At 53.6% G+C, this 18,334-nt stretch overlaps 1 protein-coding gene across 1 annotated transcript in view; it reads left to right on the top strand.

Annotated features, from left to right (window-relative positions):
- Positions 1 to 3,353: 3,353 nt before the first annotated feature.
- Positions 3,354 to 18,334, top strand: part of LOC122363450 (caskin-1-like) — a 31,486-nt gene continuing 16,505 nt past the window's right edge. The window contains exon 1 of the mRNA XM_043332740.1: positions 3,354 to 3,557. The gene's annotated coding sequence lies outside the window, so the exon portion shown is untranslated. The remainder of the gene's footprint in view (positions 3,558 to 18,334) is intronic.

Below are 18,334 nucleotides of genomic sequence, written 5' to 3'. Positions count from 1 at the left end.
ACACTAAACAGCACATGAACGCGGAGCTGTTTATTAATTAACATCGTATCGCTACTATTAAGTACGGAGATAAAGTCATCTGCCGGCTGTCGTTTCCCGTTTATCGCTTGCACTGGGCCCTCTTATACCCTCCTACAGCAAAGCGTCATGGCCCCGAGCTCGTTAACTCCTCGCTGCTCCGATTGACTGCGCTGCTGCCTGCTCCCGTTTTGGTCAGCTCGTCCAGTGTCGCGGTCAGATAGCCTCGGCTGTGGGCGGGCCGGTTTGTAACGTTTTGTTTGAACACGGCACCTGCACTCGTCAATAGGGCGTCAGCGATCTGTTCGATACAGAAAACATGGGAGAAACGCTCTGAATAAGCCGCGCCACTATGGTAAAAACGCTGTAAGCCGTGCCCGTTAGAAACGCCAGTAGGTGGCGAACATAAGTGGTTTATCCATATACCGTATACCGTGGCGTGAAAACCTAAGTAGGTGTGATAGTATCATAGTGAATGCACGCGTGACCGATTGAGGCGAAAGTGTCCATCAAGTCACACATTACTGGCCGATAAAGCTAACAATAAGGAAGTATAGAGCGCTAGGACGGTCTTTTTATCGATGCATTTTGACACTTGATTTCCTAGTTGGCTAGATACGCTACCGAAAAACTGCGCAGATATCCATATGCGACTGTGAGCAAGAGTGCGCTAAGCAAGAGTCTGTAATCGACCAAGCCAAAAACGACCGTGTAATTTCAAAGAAATGATAAATAGTAAAATAAGTATGAGCGCACTAATAGGTGAGGACTTTCCTCATGGGCTAAAGCACTGCGAGTGCCTCTGCATACATGAATGCTGTTCAACAAAACAAGCCTGTTGCATATTGCAACTGATGGCCCGAATAAACATTAGCGGCATGTCCAGCTGCCGTGCCGGGTCCCCAGTGGCTGTTGCAGTACCTCCCGTCCCAGTCTGGAATTCCCCGTCCCTGAGCTACCCCAAGCGGCGCCGCGGAGGCACGCGGTTAGCCGTGTGTTGTATGTTGCAGACCCCGGGGGCGGATCGCGGGACTGCGCAGTACCTATAATGATGCGGACCTTGGGGCCGAGAATGCCATGACGTCATCGGTCGTATATTGCGCAATGGATGCATGTATCCCCCTTTACCCTACGACATTCATGCCTTCACTTTATCTGCCACCCGTTTACATTTGGGAGAGCACACACTGAAAACAATTTAACCCAAGGCTGGCGAGTAAACCGGTGTTTTACGGGTACCCCTATCCGCAACCATTTTTAACCACCCTCCCAGGAGTACTGCTAGGTCCCATTGCGGTGTAGTCGTACTTGCTCTGAGCGGATATAACCGCTGTCAGCGAACAAGTCCGCTGAGAGCAGGGACGACTACACTGCAATGGGACCTTACTGTACTCCTGGGAGGGTGGTTAAAAATGGTTGCGGATAGGGGTACCCGCAAAACACCGGTTTACTCGCGGGCCTTGGGTTAAATTGTTTTCAGTGCAGCACGAACAGAATAGAACGGAGAAGCTGCCATAGACGTGCGCAATACGAGTAGGAGTGCTATCGGCTGTGGTATTGGATGCATGACCGTTTATATTTACAGCGATGCAAGCTGCCCTGCTGACCTCAGAGAAATGGTTCAACGTGACAAGCTCCAATAGATGTTTGTCGCCTGCCAATAAATAAACAAAACTAATCAGCCATAGTCCCAGCGAGAACCAACGCGAGACGGAAGTAGCACACATTCACGTTTCGAGGATAATTGCGCCACAAAACAATGACATCAATGACGGTGCGATTTGGGAGTGACATCCGCCGTTTGGGATTTATTGGAGAGCGGTGTTGAGGTCATGGGTCACGTCAATGCCACACGGAACCACTCGGGATGATATGTGTGTGGTCATTGTCATGGGAGATGTATGCAAACGGCACAGATGAACGTTTAATTTTTAACCCCGCGATCCCTCAGATACAGGACGACAGACCACCAGAACAGCGAGGCAGGGGGAACGTTCCAGGTCTAAAATAAAAAAATATACAGATGTACACGCATCGGAGTATTTCTTACGAGTACCTATACGTGCTTGCTGAAGCAGCAAGGGATGTCATTGATTACTTACTCAAAATCAAAGACGGTAGCCCAATAATTGGTCATCAGTTCAAATGTTCTGGTTGGTTGGATCATTTCCTTGTTTCCAATTACAGTTCATGGTCGCTATCGTTGATTACCATTGCGTTGTTATGTCGGTGCCGTTTGGATTCTCACGATTTGAAATATCCTACCGACCGAACATATCGGGACAATAATCGTTACGATGGCATCTTGTGTGAATCACTTCCCAACGGACAAATTCGACTCAAATTCAAACGGTGACACCTTCCGGTCGCTTAGGGCGTGGCAGTCCCCGCCGCGTAGGTACTATCGGAACAGACTTCACCAATCGTTCACGGCTGGCTCCAATTGACGGCTCATATGCTCCGCACTTCCACTCCGGAAGTTAGACATCCCACGCCCAAACGACTCGAGCCCTCTTCCCGGACTAATGACTTTACGTTCGGCCTTTTCAAACGGCCTAGCCTTGCCATTCCCCGACGGTTTCTAATTTGAACGGTTTCTAATTTGTCCTTTACCTGGATTGGATAGCGAATCGTACCTATCTCGTTTCCTTGCTGAATGATTTGAACTAGGATACCGAATATCTTACCAAGTGATCGAGTTTCCGAGACGGGAACTATGGACATCTCCGCCGGATATAATAAACGGTCGGTCAGTCAAAGCGCCGTCACAAAAAGTCCGGCATAAAAACGTCTGACAAATGACAGGAAGCCGTTCGCCACGCGTCATTTGTCGTGGGATCAAGCAGCCCCACATACCGCATCTCGAGAGCGTCCTGTGCCGTGTCTACTGCAGATGCGAAGTGGAGTGCCGTGTATTGCTGAGTGCCGAGTGTCCGGTATGGCTTGTTGTCGTGTCCCCAGTCTCGCTGAGCGATAGGTCACTCGGATGCACCCAGCGACAGTTGTTTTTTCGGCGGTATGCTGACAGCAGGGATTGCAGCGATCGGAACACATGCACGACCGTAAACAGCGGCGTCGGTGACGTCTTACTTCTAGTTTGTCTCCCCTGACATTTCCTTCTCGTATAGCTCGTCCCCTATGACCTTGTCTCCCAGGACGTGGACAGAGACATTGCCTCTCCTGATATCACCGTCTCTAGTCCTGCCTGTCGTCACTCTCCCCCGCTGACTTTGTCCCTTACGAAACTCTTCCCTTTGGCCATTCCGTCAGCCTTTGACTATTCCTCCGACCAGCAGCGTCCCGCCGTCACCTCCCCAGGCCGGCAGCGCCGCTCCAGCGCCACCGTCCCAGCCCGTCCCGTCGAACCTCGCGGCGCGGCGCGGCCCGCCAGTGTGGTGCCAGTGCCGGTCGGGGGAGGTCCTGCGGTGCTCTTCGCGCGTGTGTACGACTCGATCGCACGGCCGCAGCGATAGGAGACTGGACGGAACAGGACCTCGGACGGCACTGGAGCTGCAGGGAGACGAGGGGGACCGCCACAGGTGAGGAAACAACTCGTGGACCGTCGGAGCTGAGACCGGTGCACGGCGAGGAATGAGATATTTGGATGTGTTGTGGGCGTGTGTCCTAAGCCTCGACCTTAAGCAATAATTTGGTATGAAATATCAGGCTCATAGCGTGAGGATGCTGACAAGAGTAACCGAATTTTTTATTACAATTGCACTAAAGAGCTACATCATGAAATCATGAAATAAATCATGAAATAGCAACTCTAAAATTTTGGTAAGCCACGAGTTAGAATAAACTAAAATCCCCATCCATATAATTCGAGCTGTGACGCCCGTTTCGCCGGTGTTACACCACGGACTCAGACCGCGACCTTCGGCGGCCGCACGGGGTGCCATCCATCAGCCCCTCGGTGTCGGGATGGGAGCACGCCGGGCCAGATGGCCCATCGGTTAGCGCGAGAGGTTATACCATGTGGGCCGAGCCGCCGAGAGAAAACCATGACTCGCCCCGGCACCTGCGCGTCGCGCCTTATAGGCGAAACGTGGTCCATTCACGTTTGTTTTAGACGGACGATTTAGCGGCGTGTGATAATGGAATTTCGGTTGTTGTCAACGTTATTAATGAAAACTATTGTAAGGGAAATCATTAAAATCTCGTAGATAGGTTTAATGGTCAGAGATAGATATTTATAGGACGTTTATCAGGAACGCATAGATATACACTCAACATACTTGAATGCTGCCGGAATAGGCTGCTATTTTAAGTAGACGGTGATCGCTCCTAAATAAACAAGACAAAAAAAATACATGTGCTAATGTGTCTCTTATTTATGTGCAAATGACTGCTAATCATATATTTACAAACGTTATATTATTGAAGACGGTGACTGAGCGTATTATAAAGGGAGTCGATTGTCGAATGCGTTGAATCCGACTTGATGGAATCGTATCCCGATTACACGAATATGTTTCATATACGAGTACAACGCCAGGCGGTCCGTGTCATATAACTGGTCCGAGCTGCACTTTGGCTCCACGGTCCCCGATTCGATATCAATGTTTATCGTTTTCAACACCCGATCAAAGGGCCCGGTCGTACAACGGTTCTGGTCCGCCACCGATGGAATGGCTGTGATAAGACTCGACATCTGTGTACAGCTGCACCTCCCGCTCATCGACATCCTCTGTACAAGGAACCACACTGCATCGGTCACCAGCTACACCCAAAAAAGATGTCCAATTCCTCCCGCGTCTCCCACCTAAATGCGCCGTCGAATGAATAGAAAGCACCGAGATGACATACAAGTGGCCCGTTTGACAGACAAAGCCCGGCACGTCCATGTTGAGTTATGGGCGAGTGGTGAGATTAGGCATGCAACGGACGCGCTGTATGACATCAGCGACTGTTTATATTTGGAGGCGCGGCCCGGTTGGCGGCACTTGAGGCCCATTTCGAACCGGCGAGCTCACCAAACCTGTCCGGGTTCCGGCTGGAACGGCCTGCCGGCCACGTACGTATGAATGTACGACCGCTACTACTGCAGAAGATAGTAGCCTCGGCGATCCAGGCGTTATATGTATGCCCGCTCAGCAGCACGTGAGTACAATGGCGGCCTGCCGCAGGGTACTGTGGTGGGGCCGGCACTTTTTAAAGGGGTGAACATGATCCGTCCGATCACGCACACGGGCTCGGCCACGGGCCGGTGCGACGAACCGTATCCACTGACAAATGGCAGGCTGGCAGGGGCGGGAATGCGACCGCCAGGCTGGTGTTACTTGTTCGTGCTGACGTGTATACTTTTTACTTTTGTTTTTTTGTCAGTCTTTGTCGACAACCGTTTGCTGATGGATGGAATTCTTACGGTATATTCGCGATATCAAAATTTAGATATTATTAAAAGCGGTCACTTATTTTCACCAGTGATAAATGATTGATGATAATGGATTCCATTCAGCATGACCGATACGTTTTTAGAACTTCATATAGTGTCACGCAACCAATGCAGCTTGAAAGCGCATAGCTTGTTCCAATGTCCCTTTGAAGCATTATTTCGAAAGGGTTCCTGCTTGCAAAATGTTTGCCAGGCTGCTCCCATACACTCGTCTACTCCATCTCAATCTAGACGGGGTCACGGAAAACTCCATCCCTCCCCGTCTCCACTGTGGGTGGCCGGAGCGGCAGTGGTCCGGGTCTCCACCATCGCCAGCGATCTCGGCGTCATCACCATCCCACTGCCGTCTGACGGTGCCGGCCCACATCCTGATCGGCGCCGGTGGGCCGCTGCAAACAATCCTGCACATAATCTCTCCGTTTTTGCAGCGAAAACAAATTGAAAGGCAGACTCATGGTGGTCGGACGTGTAAAAATGGCGAGCTCAAGCTGGGCGAGATCGGCGTGCGATTTATTGTCTAAGGATTTCCATTGTGGATTGGTATCGGTCTGCGTTATTGAGATATGGAGACATTTCAGGGATTATGGCAGCGGTTTCATAGCCTATCGTGCAAGTTAATGGAGGAAAATGGATAACTCATGCTCAACGGGTGTATTGTGTTGATAGATATAGACAAACGACAGTCGACACGTTTCTTTTGATCCATTCGCGATTCACGTGCGTTGCATTTCAATAAATTCCGTGAAATGCGAATACCGCCGTATCAGCGGGCGTTGCCGAGTTGCCGACATTTTTATTTGTGGAGCCAGCTGGATGATGGATCAAAGGTTTGAGTCCTTGTTGCTGCTTATATAGGCGCACTTCGTTCGATAAAGGCAAGTCTCGGCGTTCGTGCTCATTTTGACCTCTCGCCTGTATTTGTTCGCGTACTGTGTTCGTCATTTTAATCTCGTTCTGGGTTCTATATTTCTATTCGCTTCTTATGATACTGAGCATTTTGACTTTAACACTACGGGCAATATACGGGATCTAAAGACGCAGAACACTTCGTTCCTTGTCCCGACCACCAGGTTTAGTTATTTACAGCCGAGATCGACCGGGAGGGCCTGCAGTTAGCCACCGTTGTCCACCTCCCGGGCAGAACTGACAAATAAGTCAATCTCCCATCGCCGCCGCACGGCCCACCGAAGTGAGCGCCTGGACCGTATGCATATTTCATGAACGGTGAGAGATATAGCTCCTGCTATTTCAGACTAGGTTGTGGGGATTACAGAAACTTGTTCACGATTCGCGCCATTCGACATGGTCTGTTTGACTCACCGCTATTCATGACCTAATATAATCCCGTCACGGCCATTTCTCGTTTATTACATGGGCATTAGTTTATCGCTGTTTCCGCATGGACGTAAAACATGCATAGCTGTCTGTTCTGATTCACGGCCGTCTAAAGTGTGCCACATCATACAGAAGGCTTGTATCAGTGTTTGACGCGCATTTATGGTTGCACGATATGTTATGTGCCTGGAGTTTTATCATTCATAAAGTGTGCACTTACGGCTCGCGTACTGATGAAATTTATCGGCCGAGTTCAGTTGGTGGAGCAACATTGCACGCTGTGGTCTCAGGTGACTCACGTCTCGCTATCATTCGTTGATCGGTGATAATGTGTCACCGATCAATGATCATTGATCTACGGGTCACCGGGCTGATCACCGATCCATCATTGTTCGATTGCCATGTTTCTCTCGGTGCTCGTCTATCTCCGATCTCGGATTGTGCCCCGATGACCGCGTCCCAGCCATCGCTCACTGTTAGACGGTCATCTGACACTTAATCTACCCACTCATCTGACATTTATCAACCCGTTCATCTGATGTCGCTGACCGATGTTCATCGGACATTTATCGGTGACCGCTGACCACTGGCCCAGCTGGGCATGGAGTATCTGACCACGTCAGTTGTTGAGCAACTCCACCGATAGATGCACATTACACAGGTGCTCGGAAAGATAGCGGTCTGCTGTTACCTCAGCTGCATATCACTCACCGGTGCATCGTAGTTGCCGATTGCCGTACTACAGTCACATGACCACATGCATGTTTGCCGACGGTCACTTGATGAGCACGTGAATTCCGATGTCTGGGGTGAGAGTGGCAGGTAAACTTGGGCCTCCTCCGGTCTCGATATCGCCACGTTTTCGATGTGATGCTACAGCGGCGTCTCGCCGTCTCAAATGTCTGGCGCCCCCTCCCCGTCTTGCCAAGCCGACTCAGGCCCCCTCACAGGTGGGCAGCTGGAGTCTGACTCATCTTGATCGCTCACCTCCGCGTACAAAGTCCACCAACGGCCGCCCCCCCCCCCCCGCGTCGGGGCCGGCACGTCTGAAGCGCCCCTGGGCCGGCCCCGCGCGGCCCGGCGCCCCCGCCCGGCGCGGATTATGTTTGATCGACGACGAGGTGCTGACAGGGTGGGCGGGCCTCCGGCGCCGCCGGGCCGCCCGACGATCGCCCGTTGGACGAGTAACGAGCTAAACACGAACCGGGGATGGCCTCAGCCGCCGCGCCAGATCCCCAAAGGGAACGGCCTGCACCGCGCAGAGAGGAGCCGATACGCCGGGGAACAGTTTCGTCATCTTCTGAGCCGAGGTGCGACTGACGGCCAGCTCTTGACCTTCTGTACGTGGAGGTGACGGCGGCGGTCACCCTGAGGTGCCCCTGGAGGTCAGGAGGTCGCCATGCGGCGGTAGCTCCCTGGGGGCCCCGACGGAGTGGCGTTAGGCGACACGCCCCGTGCCGACCGGACCATGAACGCTGCAGCGCCGCCGCGCCCTGCATAGTAATGTGCGCGCGAGCGCCGTCTCGATTAGCCGAGCCCGGTTAGGCCAGTTGGGCCGGTACAGTGGCAAAGTCTCTCCGAATGTGCTCGCCCCAAGGGTATGACGTCACACTCCTTTTGACATCGCCGGTGACGTTGGAGAATGACGGCGACTCGGCCTACGTCAGCTGACGTCCCAGTGAATCCGGCCGTGCAGCTGACGTCAAACAATGTCCCGGTGACGAGTTTTCTGGAACTGACGTCTGTTGATATTCCGATGCCGTTTCGGTTGTCATTGGGTCGTCTTCGAGCTGTCATGTAGCCGCTTTGACGGCAGAGGGGTGGCCAGGGTTTGAATGGGCTTGAGCATAATCCGTGGCAGCACATTGCACTTTGCAAGACATTGCAGCTGCCCGATGATGGATTGAACAATGAACATAGCAAGATTCTTGCGCAAATTTTAACTTAGGTACGCTTAAACGGATATTTCCCAAGAAAATAACTGATGAATTCGATGATGAAAATTTATAAAAAGGAACGAAACTTGGATAGGTATAGGTACTGCTAAGACTAAGCAATAACGCATAACAAATTAACCAGAATCATTTGGATGCAGAAGCGCGCGTTTCCATTTAATTAAGAAACATGTCCTCGTATTTAATTAACAGCCGTGTATGTAGCCACACATAACAACCGCTATAAATCGAGGATGTCGTTTGGCTCCAGCCAGGCGGGATGCGCGCCACTCCGTCGCGCTGCATGGCTCAGGTGTAATGAATATTGCCGAGCTAATTAATAAAGCTCGGCGAATTTAAACAGTGGAGGTCGTAAATCTGGAGGGACGGCAGGTCGGCTCAGCAGCCAATTTGACATCCACTTGGCTCGGCGGCGTTTCATGACCGTAACATGAGGAACCTGGAAAGGTAAAACGTTTAGGTATTGGGGCCCTGTAAAGGGCACATGGCTGTACGCGAGCGGTTGTCGAGTTGTCACAAATAGTCACCACTTAATAGTCAAACGTAAATTGATAAGATGCCACTTGACTGCAGTTGTCGATTTGAAAAAGTCGATATTTATCAGCAGTAATCAGAAGTCCAGCAAAAGCGCCTGAGCCGGTGTGCCAGTAGTCGGTGTTGGCAGTGGGTACTGGGCACTGGGCAGTGCTACAGTGCTGCTGTTCCAGTGGTCAAGGCCTTTCAGTGCCGGCGGCGGCGACCGATCGGCCCATTAGTATGTATGCATCCCGTCGTCCGTTAGGCGCTGGGCGGGGCTGAGCAGCCGCTGCCACTCAACAGATCGGTTACGTGACCAGGGTGCCCACAAATGGACCTGACCTGACCTGACGTGACCCGGGCGCGGCTGATCTGGTTTAGTTTCGTGTGACGTGCTCACCTGACCTCCCAGCTGACTGCGGTAACTGATAAAGGTCGGGACGGACCGTTTCTGACCTTCCCGCTCGTCACTCCACCTGTCCGGACCGCAACTCCTCCGACCCTCGGCCGGGCGGTTCGACCGAGCGCCGCCAGCCCTAATGGCCTTGGCTGACGACTCGGCCGATAAATATTCAAACCGAGCTTCGGCCGGCGTCGGTTACTGGCGTCCGGCGCGCCACTGATTCTGCTGCGGCCCTGCACGCCGCGCCACTACCGCTGACGGGTCGCGCACGGACGCCTGGAGACGTGAGCGTCGGCGCCGCGCGCGCGCCTGCACCCGCAGCCGCCCCGGCACGGCCGCGCAGATCTGTGATCTAAATGCGGCCCATTCATGGACGGCCGGCGCGGTCGACTGAGCGGGCCTGTTCAGATCGCCGTCCCGGCCACTTCATCTCTGCCGGCTCAGTGTGGGCCCACTCGCAAATCTGGCGCGGCGCCGGCGCGTCCGATCACATCGGCGACCGTGTGTGATGTGATCAGCGCGCTATGCGGGGCGCCCGCCGCAGCTGGGACGACGTTCAACACACCGGGTCCGCGCGGGTCCCCGAGGGGCATGGGAGGCCCGACTCTGCATGCCGGGCGCCCTCAGAAGCTGCCGCCGCGGGGCTGATGCGCGGTGAGCTGCTGCGTAGTTTGTGGTAGTTAGCATAGTCTCCATGGTGTCTTCCAAGTATCTATACGATGTCTCTTTGCACCTCGCAATGTCTATGGGTGTCTTGAGATGTCCCGCAGTACCGCTTGTCCCACAATTCCATGCAGTGTCCCGTTGTAACGGGCAATGTCTCACGGTGCCTCGCGGGGTCTCAGCTCTCCTTTGGCTCTCCGCCCTTCCCTTGCCTCCCGGTTCCTCCCTCGTCGCCCGCTGTCTCCGAGTCAAGGTCAGACATGGCTCGGGAGCCTCTCCTTCGACCGGCGACCGCCTGGTAACGCCGACCCCTCACCTCTGCTGTCGAGTGTCGAACAGGGACCGGCCGCACCTCACACTCCACTCCTTCCCCGCGCCGAGTTATGAGTGAGGCACTATATGAGCTCGCTGAGCTGTAATTCAGACCGCCCGCGCTACTCCAGTTTAAATTGACAGCCGTTTCTGGGTCTATGGCTTATGATTAGCACAGATAATATGCTGAAATGTGCAGATACTGTTACGCGAAAATATATGAATCACTGTCACAGTAAATGGCTATGGCACAGTTAGTAGCAGTTTATCGTATCCTAACACTGAACACTGAACAGCCGCGGCAAGGCTCTTCTTGATGCAAGTGTCGTCTTATAAACTAAGCCATCACTTACGTGTTAGAGCATTCCATTACCCTGCTGCATCATGTCCCACCCGTGGCCGGACAAATCTTCCTCCTCCACCCTGCACACTGCACAGTGCACAGGTATCACCCATCTACCAGCGGCGGCATCCACTTCCAGCGGCGGCGCCCTGCCCAGTAGCAGCCCCAACTCGTGCCGACCCGCCGTTTTCCTTATAACGCACGGGTGCGCTCCTCACCTCCGCGGCCGCGGGGCGCCCGCGCTGTCCGTTTTCCTGACGTGACGCGCCGTGCACGGTCGCCCGATGTTGCCGCTCGTGCAGCTCGTCCGCCGGGCCCGCCCTCGCGGGGGCGGCTAACGCGGTCACGCCATCCGCCGGCAACGCTACGAATGGTGCTCCCGACGCAATGATATGACCTGTATGGGAGGGGTGCGGGCGTGCTGAGGTCGGGGAGGGGACTACGGGTTGTCGTGGTGGTTCTAAGCTGTCGCCCTGTATTCGCTAACCCTCGGTGACATCGCCTTCGCCGCGGCGATAAATGTCGTGCTGTTGTTCAATAGACACTAAATGGTCATGAAGTAGCCGCACCCATGAAGCTTCAATAAACAAACGAAATGCTCATTGTCATTCTGAGCCGACGCCTCGCGCCCGCCACTGATGGCATTACGCCGCTGATATTCGACATCATTGTTCCTGCGTTCTTGTCTTCTTGCATCAGTTCACCACCGACGTATCGAGCCAATGACATCTCATCACGTCGCTAATGTCTTCTGGCCACTGAAGTCACGGATCTGACGTCACTGATGTCCTCTGTCCCCTAGAGTTCTGCACGGCTGCAATTTTCCACAGCCTAGCCGCCCCGCAGCCGTGGCTCCACAGCCACAGCCGCCCACAGCCGTGGCAAACTGTGGGCAGCCAGCCGTCAGCCGGCCGTGATGAAATGCAACCAAATAGTATATAATAAGTTGTTTTTAGTTGAAACATATAGCCAAAAGCACATTGCAATGGGCTATAGATTCTCAAGCTCATGAAGCATCATAGGCTAAGTGGTTGTGTATCTGGCTTTAGGCCGAAGGCCTGAAGCCTGATGCGCATCGCATGCCTACACAAGCCCTTGCAAGGGGTTAAGAAAGATGGGTAGGTTAGGTAAGGTAGGTACCTACATCAACAGAAAACATAAACAACGAACCAGAATAGAAGCACTAGCAGTGTAGAATAGACATCTAATGCCAAATCCTGAAGCATGGTTGTGGGACAGAACAACAGACCCTGATGCTTTTCATTATCAATGTTAGGTATGGAAAATGAAACTGAAGTTGATGGACAAACAGTGATTGTCTAGTCAAAACTCTTGCTTCTTTCTTACCCTGCATATTTTCTGGGGTGTGATATGCCAGGCTTGAAGCAACCTTCTGAGCAAGTCTCCAACTAATTTGATATGCAAGGCATCAAAACACTAGTGAGCATCCAAGAAAGAAAAACATTCATCTATTTTGATTTTTCCAAATAATGATCTTCGCTCAAATCCCCAAGGACGTGCGATTGCTCTTTCAATCAAAAATTTTACTTGAGTCAAATGACGTAAAAAGCAAAGAAGTGGCAATAAATTGTTTTGTGTCACCATAAACAGCCATAGAAATCATAATTAATCAATAATAATGCTATACAGTTAAAAATTTGCTCTCAAACAAATATCAATTATCAAATTTTTACATTTTTAGAGGAAGACGTCATTATATTAGTAAAATCAACAGCTCGCGTAAGAAATATTGTGTTCAGGGTTTTCACCGTCATGTGAATTACGTGTTCAGGGTTTCCACCATCATGTGAATTAACCGTAAATAAGGTTCATACTCACTTATAATCTAATTCCATTGGCTTCGTTGATCAGCATTTTCTGTTAGCGGTCACTCACACGCCAGTTAGAACATAAAGCGCCAGTTTTATATTATGTAATTGGACTTGCCGAAAATCCAGAAGTACATCTAAGAGTTATTTTAGATAATATTTTATGAAGCCTTTACCTGCCTTTACCTAGGCGTGATTTCTTTTTCTATTACCTGAAAGAATTATTGAACGCTCATCTTCAATAGCTGTAAGGTGCTCTCCTAATGACCAGGTAAGATTGAGATTGATTTGAGGGGGATGTGACAGCAACATGTTGCATTTTCTGAAACTGTCAAGCTATTGATGATGAAGGAACAATTGGTGCCTATAATTAGTATTCTGTACCAGAGTGCAAACTCTTCTACAGCAAATGGTAAAACCATTACAGGTTTTCAAAGGCTTCACCACTTTCAATATTGCTGGGCATCCTTTGCATGATTTTTACAGGCTAGGCTGCTTATCAGAATGTAAGATTAAGGATTTAAAATTTTATATTTGAGTACTTTAGATTGAGCTTGAAATCTCACAGCCGTGGCCACAGCCGTAGCCGTGTTCTTGGAGATATTTGCAGCCGCCCCGGCCCACAGCCGTGGGGCTGCAGCCAGCCGCGGCTGCAGCCGGCCGGTGCAGACCTCTACTGTCCCCTGCCGCCGATGTCCGGCAGGCTGTAGTGAGCGGCCCTCGGGCCCTGAGTTACGGCTGTGTTGTGGTCTGTCGAACCCGACACACCCACACCAAGGTGTGAGGGAGCCGCAGCTCAGGGCCGATGGGTGGCCGTGAGGGGTGACGATGGGCTCAGTGCAGATGGAGGGTGAGATGCAGTCAAATGAGCTGGTGAGAGAGCTAGATAAGCCAGTGAGAGTTCGACCGAGAGGGACCAGCGACAACTTAAAGTGACCGAACTGCAGTAGACAAAATATGAAGGGTTTTGATCATGGATGATGCTGGCATAGCAACATGCGCTTCTTTGAAAGTTATTCACGCGGTTCCGTGGTCACTTCAGGTCACAGCGACGCTGACACCATCGGTATCTGCGCACTGGCCGGGTAGAAATGGGGAACGGCCCGCGGTTTGAGTGCGCTGTTGACGAAACGTGAGGTCGAAGTGTGGTCACATGCGGTGATTATATGTCGGGAAGGGTCCTCAGCGGTCAGAGGCCGACGGTTTTATGCCAGGCTATGTGGTCAGCGGTCGTTGGTAGTCAGCAGTGCAGTCAGATACCAGAGGTCAGAAGCCAGCGGTCAGAATCCAGTGGTCACATGTCTGTAGATTGGGGGTTTCAACTAAGGGTCGGTAGGTGTTCAGTAGTTATTCAGAGGCCAGGGTAAGTTAGTCAGAAGCCACCAGTCGATCGCCAGAACTCGTCACTCAATGGTCGGAGGCTCGCTGTTTTGTGCATACAATAGGCACCGGGCGGCGACGACCGACGGACGGGACCAGTTTATCTTGGACGCTGACCTGACTGGAACACATGTTACTCCCTCGGAGCCGCCCGCCGGACCGGCAGGTGCTGCTCAGTGGATCGCTGTCCGCAGGCTGATCTGCGGAGCTGACCTCATCGTCAGCTACTCTGTTCGACTCGGGGATTCCCGCCAATCTCTCTCCCCGACCGGCTGCAGCTGCCCATGCCGAGTGAGCTCCATCGGTGAACTCATCGGGTTGACCTCAGCCGCCGTCCGACCTGTCTGAGCCCTTGTGACCTCGCCTGTCCCTCCGGCCGTCTGACCTTTCTGACCCCTGTGACCTCGCCTGTTCCTCCGTCCGCCCCGTGACCCCGCTGCCCCCTGACCCGCAGGTCGCGGTGACAATAGTCCGTGTCGGTGCCCGGCTCAGCGACCCCACAACAAAAGACGCCCGCGGCGACGGTGACGTCGGTGCCGGTCACGTGACCAGTATCGGCACACTGCGATCCGCCCACGTGACCTCCACTCAGTCTGATGGATCAGTGGTCTCTCCGACCCGCGGGGTGGAGGGGGGACCGTGACCTTGCCTAATGACTGATCCGGTGCGGGACCGGGCCGGCGGCGCTCCCAGCACTGGCGACAGGTCACTGTGAATGGAGTCCGCGGCCGATCGTGACTCGGCCCGATCACGCCGAGTTTGACGGTGCACAATCTCCACCCACGCGGCCGTGGGCGGCTGAATGGGGTCGGCCGGACCGGCGCTGGACCGGCCGCTGCTCGTGGACTTTCCCACCAGGTCCGTGCGGGCTCAACGCCGCGCCCCAAACGGCTCACCAATCAGCACGGAGTGCTGTAAGGGGCCGGGCTTTCCTGGACCGTTTATAAATATCAGCCGCAGATGCATCGCGGTATGCAAAAATGTGTGACATATAAGCGGTGTCGGCGAGTTGGCTTTGAATGCGGCTGACCTCAGTGACGTCAGATAGGTGCTTTTAAGTCATTGTGACGTCATTAGTCCCCGTGGAGGCCACTTATGGCACATCATGAGACAAGCAGAGGTCATAACTAACCAGTAGACCGTCGACCAGCTGCTATGGGTAACCCAGCACGACCTGAATGCTGATGTGTTGATCTCACACCAAGATGTATGCAATGCATGCTTTTCGCTAAGTCGGTGCTTGGATTCCTGGAATTACGGGTCAAAGGGGACGACAATGCGGCAAAGCAAGCCAGCGGTTTTCTCTCGGATATACGTCCTCCAGATCGAGAGGACGGAACCCGTCGGCTTTCTCCGTCCTCGCCGATGGAGGACACTTGAGCGGGACCCATTCCAACCACGAATGTCCCACTCCTCACGAGTTGACAATGGAGGACCGGCGGCTCTGGCTGCAAATCACCACTGATAATCACCACTCCTGATCACCTGGTTCGACCTCACAGGAGTCGTCCTACACAGCTGGCCCCGGGCGAGCGTAAAACCACGGCGAAGGGTTCGATAAACGAGCTCCTCTCACCGCAGCGGTACGATCAGTAAGACCGGCTGCAGTGCCGGGCTGCTGGGGGCCCGAGGGTGGCGGTGGGAGCCCGGCACACGCCGAACAGGGATGAGCCGGCGCCCCGGGCTCCCCTGCACCTGTGGACGCTCCCGGAGGGCGGAGGCGGTCCCCAATCACACCTCTAACGACCGCCGGGGTCAGAGGTCAGCCCCGCTCCGGCGGTGCAGTCATCTCTAGCCCCGCCGCGGGCCAGCCAGTGATTGAATTCCTCGCTCCTATGGGCTCCTGCATTTGTTCCTCGATTATTTATCGCTTTTAATTTATCCGATCATTATTTATCTCAAGTTTATGTCAGCCTCCCCCCGCCTTTTCTTCGTTAAGCTTTCACTGCCAAGAAAAAAGCAGCTGTCTCATCTTTATATAAAATTGCCTAGAAGTGTTACTTCTTGGTCTCCGCAACGACTCAGCTTTGTCTCAACTTCTTTGAAATTCAGTTTTCCTTTTGTGGTCAGTTCATCTCCGTTAACTCTTTTCACTCCTCTTGGCCCATGGAAGCGTGCTCACTTTGACTTCTGGATGCTGCCTTTAATCGTTTTTGTCGTCTCCTATTCGGGTGTTCGTTGATTCCCGTCTATTATTCCCTTTTGCTTCATTACACTCCTCTTCGTCCCGCTTTTAGCTCCCGTTCGCTCCCGGTCAGCCGCAGCCGGGCTGCGATGCGGCGCAATCAGAGATGATCGCTAATTTGTCGTGGCTGGCCGCGCCGGAGCGCCGCCCGCCGCCCGCGGCAGCCGCGCGCCGGCTGTCGAGGCCGCCGGCCGAGGGTCGGCGGCCGCAGCGAGCTGGCGCAGCTCGCGCCGGGCTGCGGAGGCCCCGGCGGGCTGCCGCGGCGCCCACCGGCGGCTACCACGTGACGGCTGACCTTGGGTCATGGAGTGCTCGGTCGGCGGCGGCGGCTGGTAACCGCCCGGGGCCAGCCCGCCGGGTGCGAGCCGCTCCCACAGCCCTCCCGCCGGCCTCACTGCGCTCGGCTCGCACAGTGGCGGAGCACTGGATCAGCTGCCGCGGTTTGGGGCCAGTGACGTTTTAAGTGCCGTGGTTTTGGGACCAGTGACGTTTCAAGTGCCGTGGCTTCGGGAACAGTGACGTAGGCGGAAGTCAGCCGTCATGTGGAGCAGGATTCCGGACCTAAACTGCCGTCACTGTGCCGCCGGTGAGACCCACAAGGCCGGCTGTGATGGCCACTAATGATGACCTGCCATCAGCGTCGAGTCGGACGATGTCAGCGAGCCGCCTCACGTGCCTCCGAGTGTCAGCGAGCCGCCGGACGTGCCTGTCGTGCCTTCAGGTGCCAATGAGACGCGGGACGCGTCAAACGGTTGTCTGAGTGTCAGCGAGGGACACGTCGATAGCTGAGCTGCCCGGCTGGGTCTGGGACCTGGGTGGGACATTGCGTGAGGTCTGCAGTTTGTCACTCCCGTGCCGTCTGCCACCACACACTCAGGCAGACTGACGTGTGACATGTCTTGGTGACGAAGCCGCCGAGATCAGAAGCCTCCAACAATAAACAGACACGTTTTCCGTACACCGGTTGTTAAAATAACTGTGGGCGCAGCGCTACAGAACAGAGGGCTACAGAACGAGGCTGCCTATCCCGCGACCGATCTGGAACTACAAATTGACTACGCCCAGAGGCACACACGCGACAAGCGTCACGCGCGCATACAAATATGAAGGGCGACGGACGGGAGCCGAAAATGGACGGGGCTGCCGTTGGGCGTCTGATAGCACGGCTGACAAATTGGCCCGGAATTTCCCGTTTGGGATACAGTTGTCGCATACCAACGGAATTCGTTACGAGGGCGAGGCGACCATATGATCGGGGCTATAGATGAGAAGTTACCTATTAATTCGAAAGCGCATTATCTTAATTTCAAATGTAGACAATTCAAAATAATTGGGGCATGCATAAGCATAAAAAGTAAAAGTTTCGAAGCATCAAACATACTCGTGTATGTCATCCTATACAGTGAGCCGACAGACAGCAGTGCGGCAGCAATCTGGTCTATGTCCAGAATGCAAGTCAATTAATTAGGCGCCAAATGACATGCAGTGTTTGGATACTTATGCAGCCCTTTAGGCCTTGGCTTGGCTGTGCAATGTGCATCAAGCGGAACGGCAAGGTAACTGGCGGTATGCACGGGATTTTCCGCGGCAGAAATTATGAATAATGCCGTACTTATTCTGCATTCACACAATCCCTTACATTTATATTCATTTTTTACTCAATCTCACTCTCTCCTCTTGCTCTCTCCTCTCTCTCTCCCTCCCTCCCTCCCTCCCTCCCTCCCTCTCTCTCTCTCTCTCTCTCTCTCTCTCTCTCTCTCTCTCTCTCTCTCTCTCTCTCTCTCTCTCTCTCCAGCGATGATGAGGCGCTTCTGACCACATCCGCAAAGTCCGACCGCCGCGCCGGTTAGACGGAATAAGAATGAGGTGCCGGGTGTGTGCCCTGCCGTTGTGCGCGCGCGGGCGGGCCGCCCCACCGCGGTGGCGGCAGAATGCGTGCAGTCAAATGACGTGCACATTGTGCGACCGGCGCACGGCACGTCGGTAATGTGGCCACC

Source organism: Amphibalanus amphitrite, unplaced genomic scaffold (assembly GCF_019059575.1).
Source record: "Amphibalanus amphitrite isolate SeventyFive unplaced genomic scaffold, NRLGWU_Aamphi_draft 000620F_arrow, whole genome shotgun sequence".
NCBI lineage: Eukaryota > Metazoa > Arthropoda > Thecostraca > Balanomorpha > Balanidae > Amphibalanus > Amphibalanus amphitrite.
Note: the sequence above shows the minus strand (reverse complement) of the source record. Positions and strands in the feature narration are given on the sequence as shown.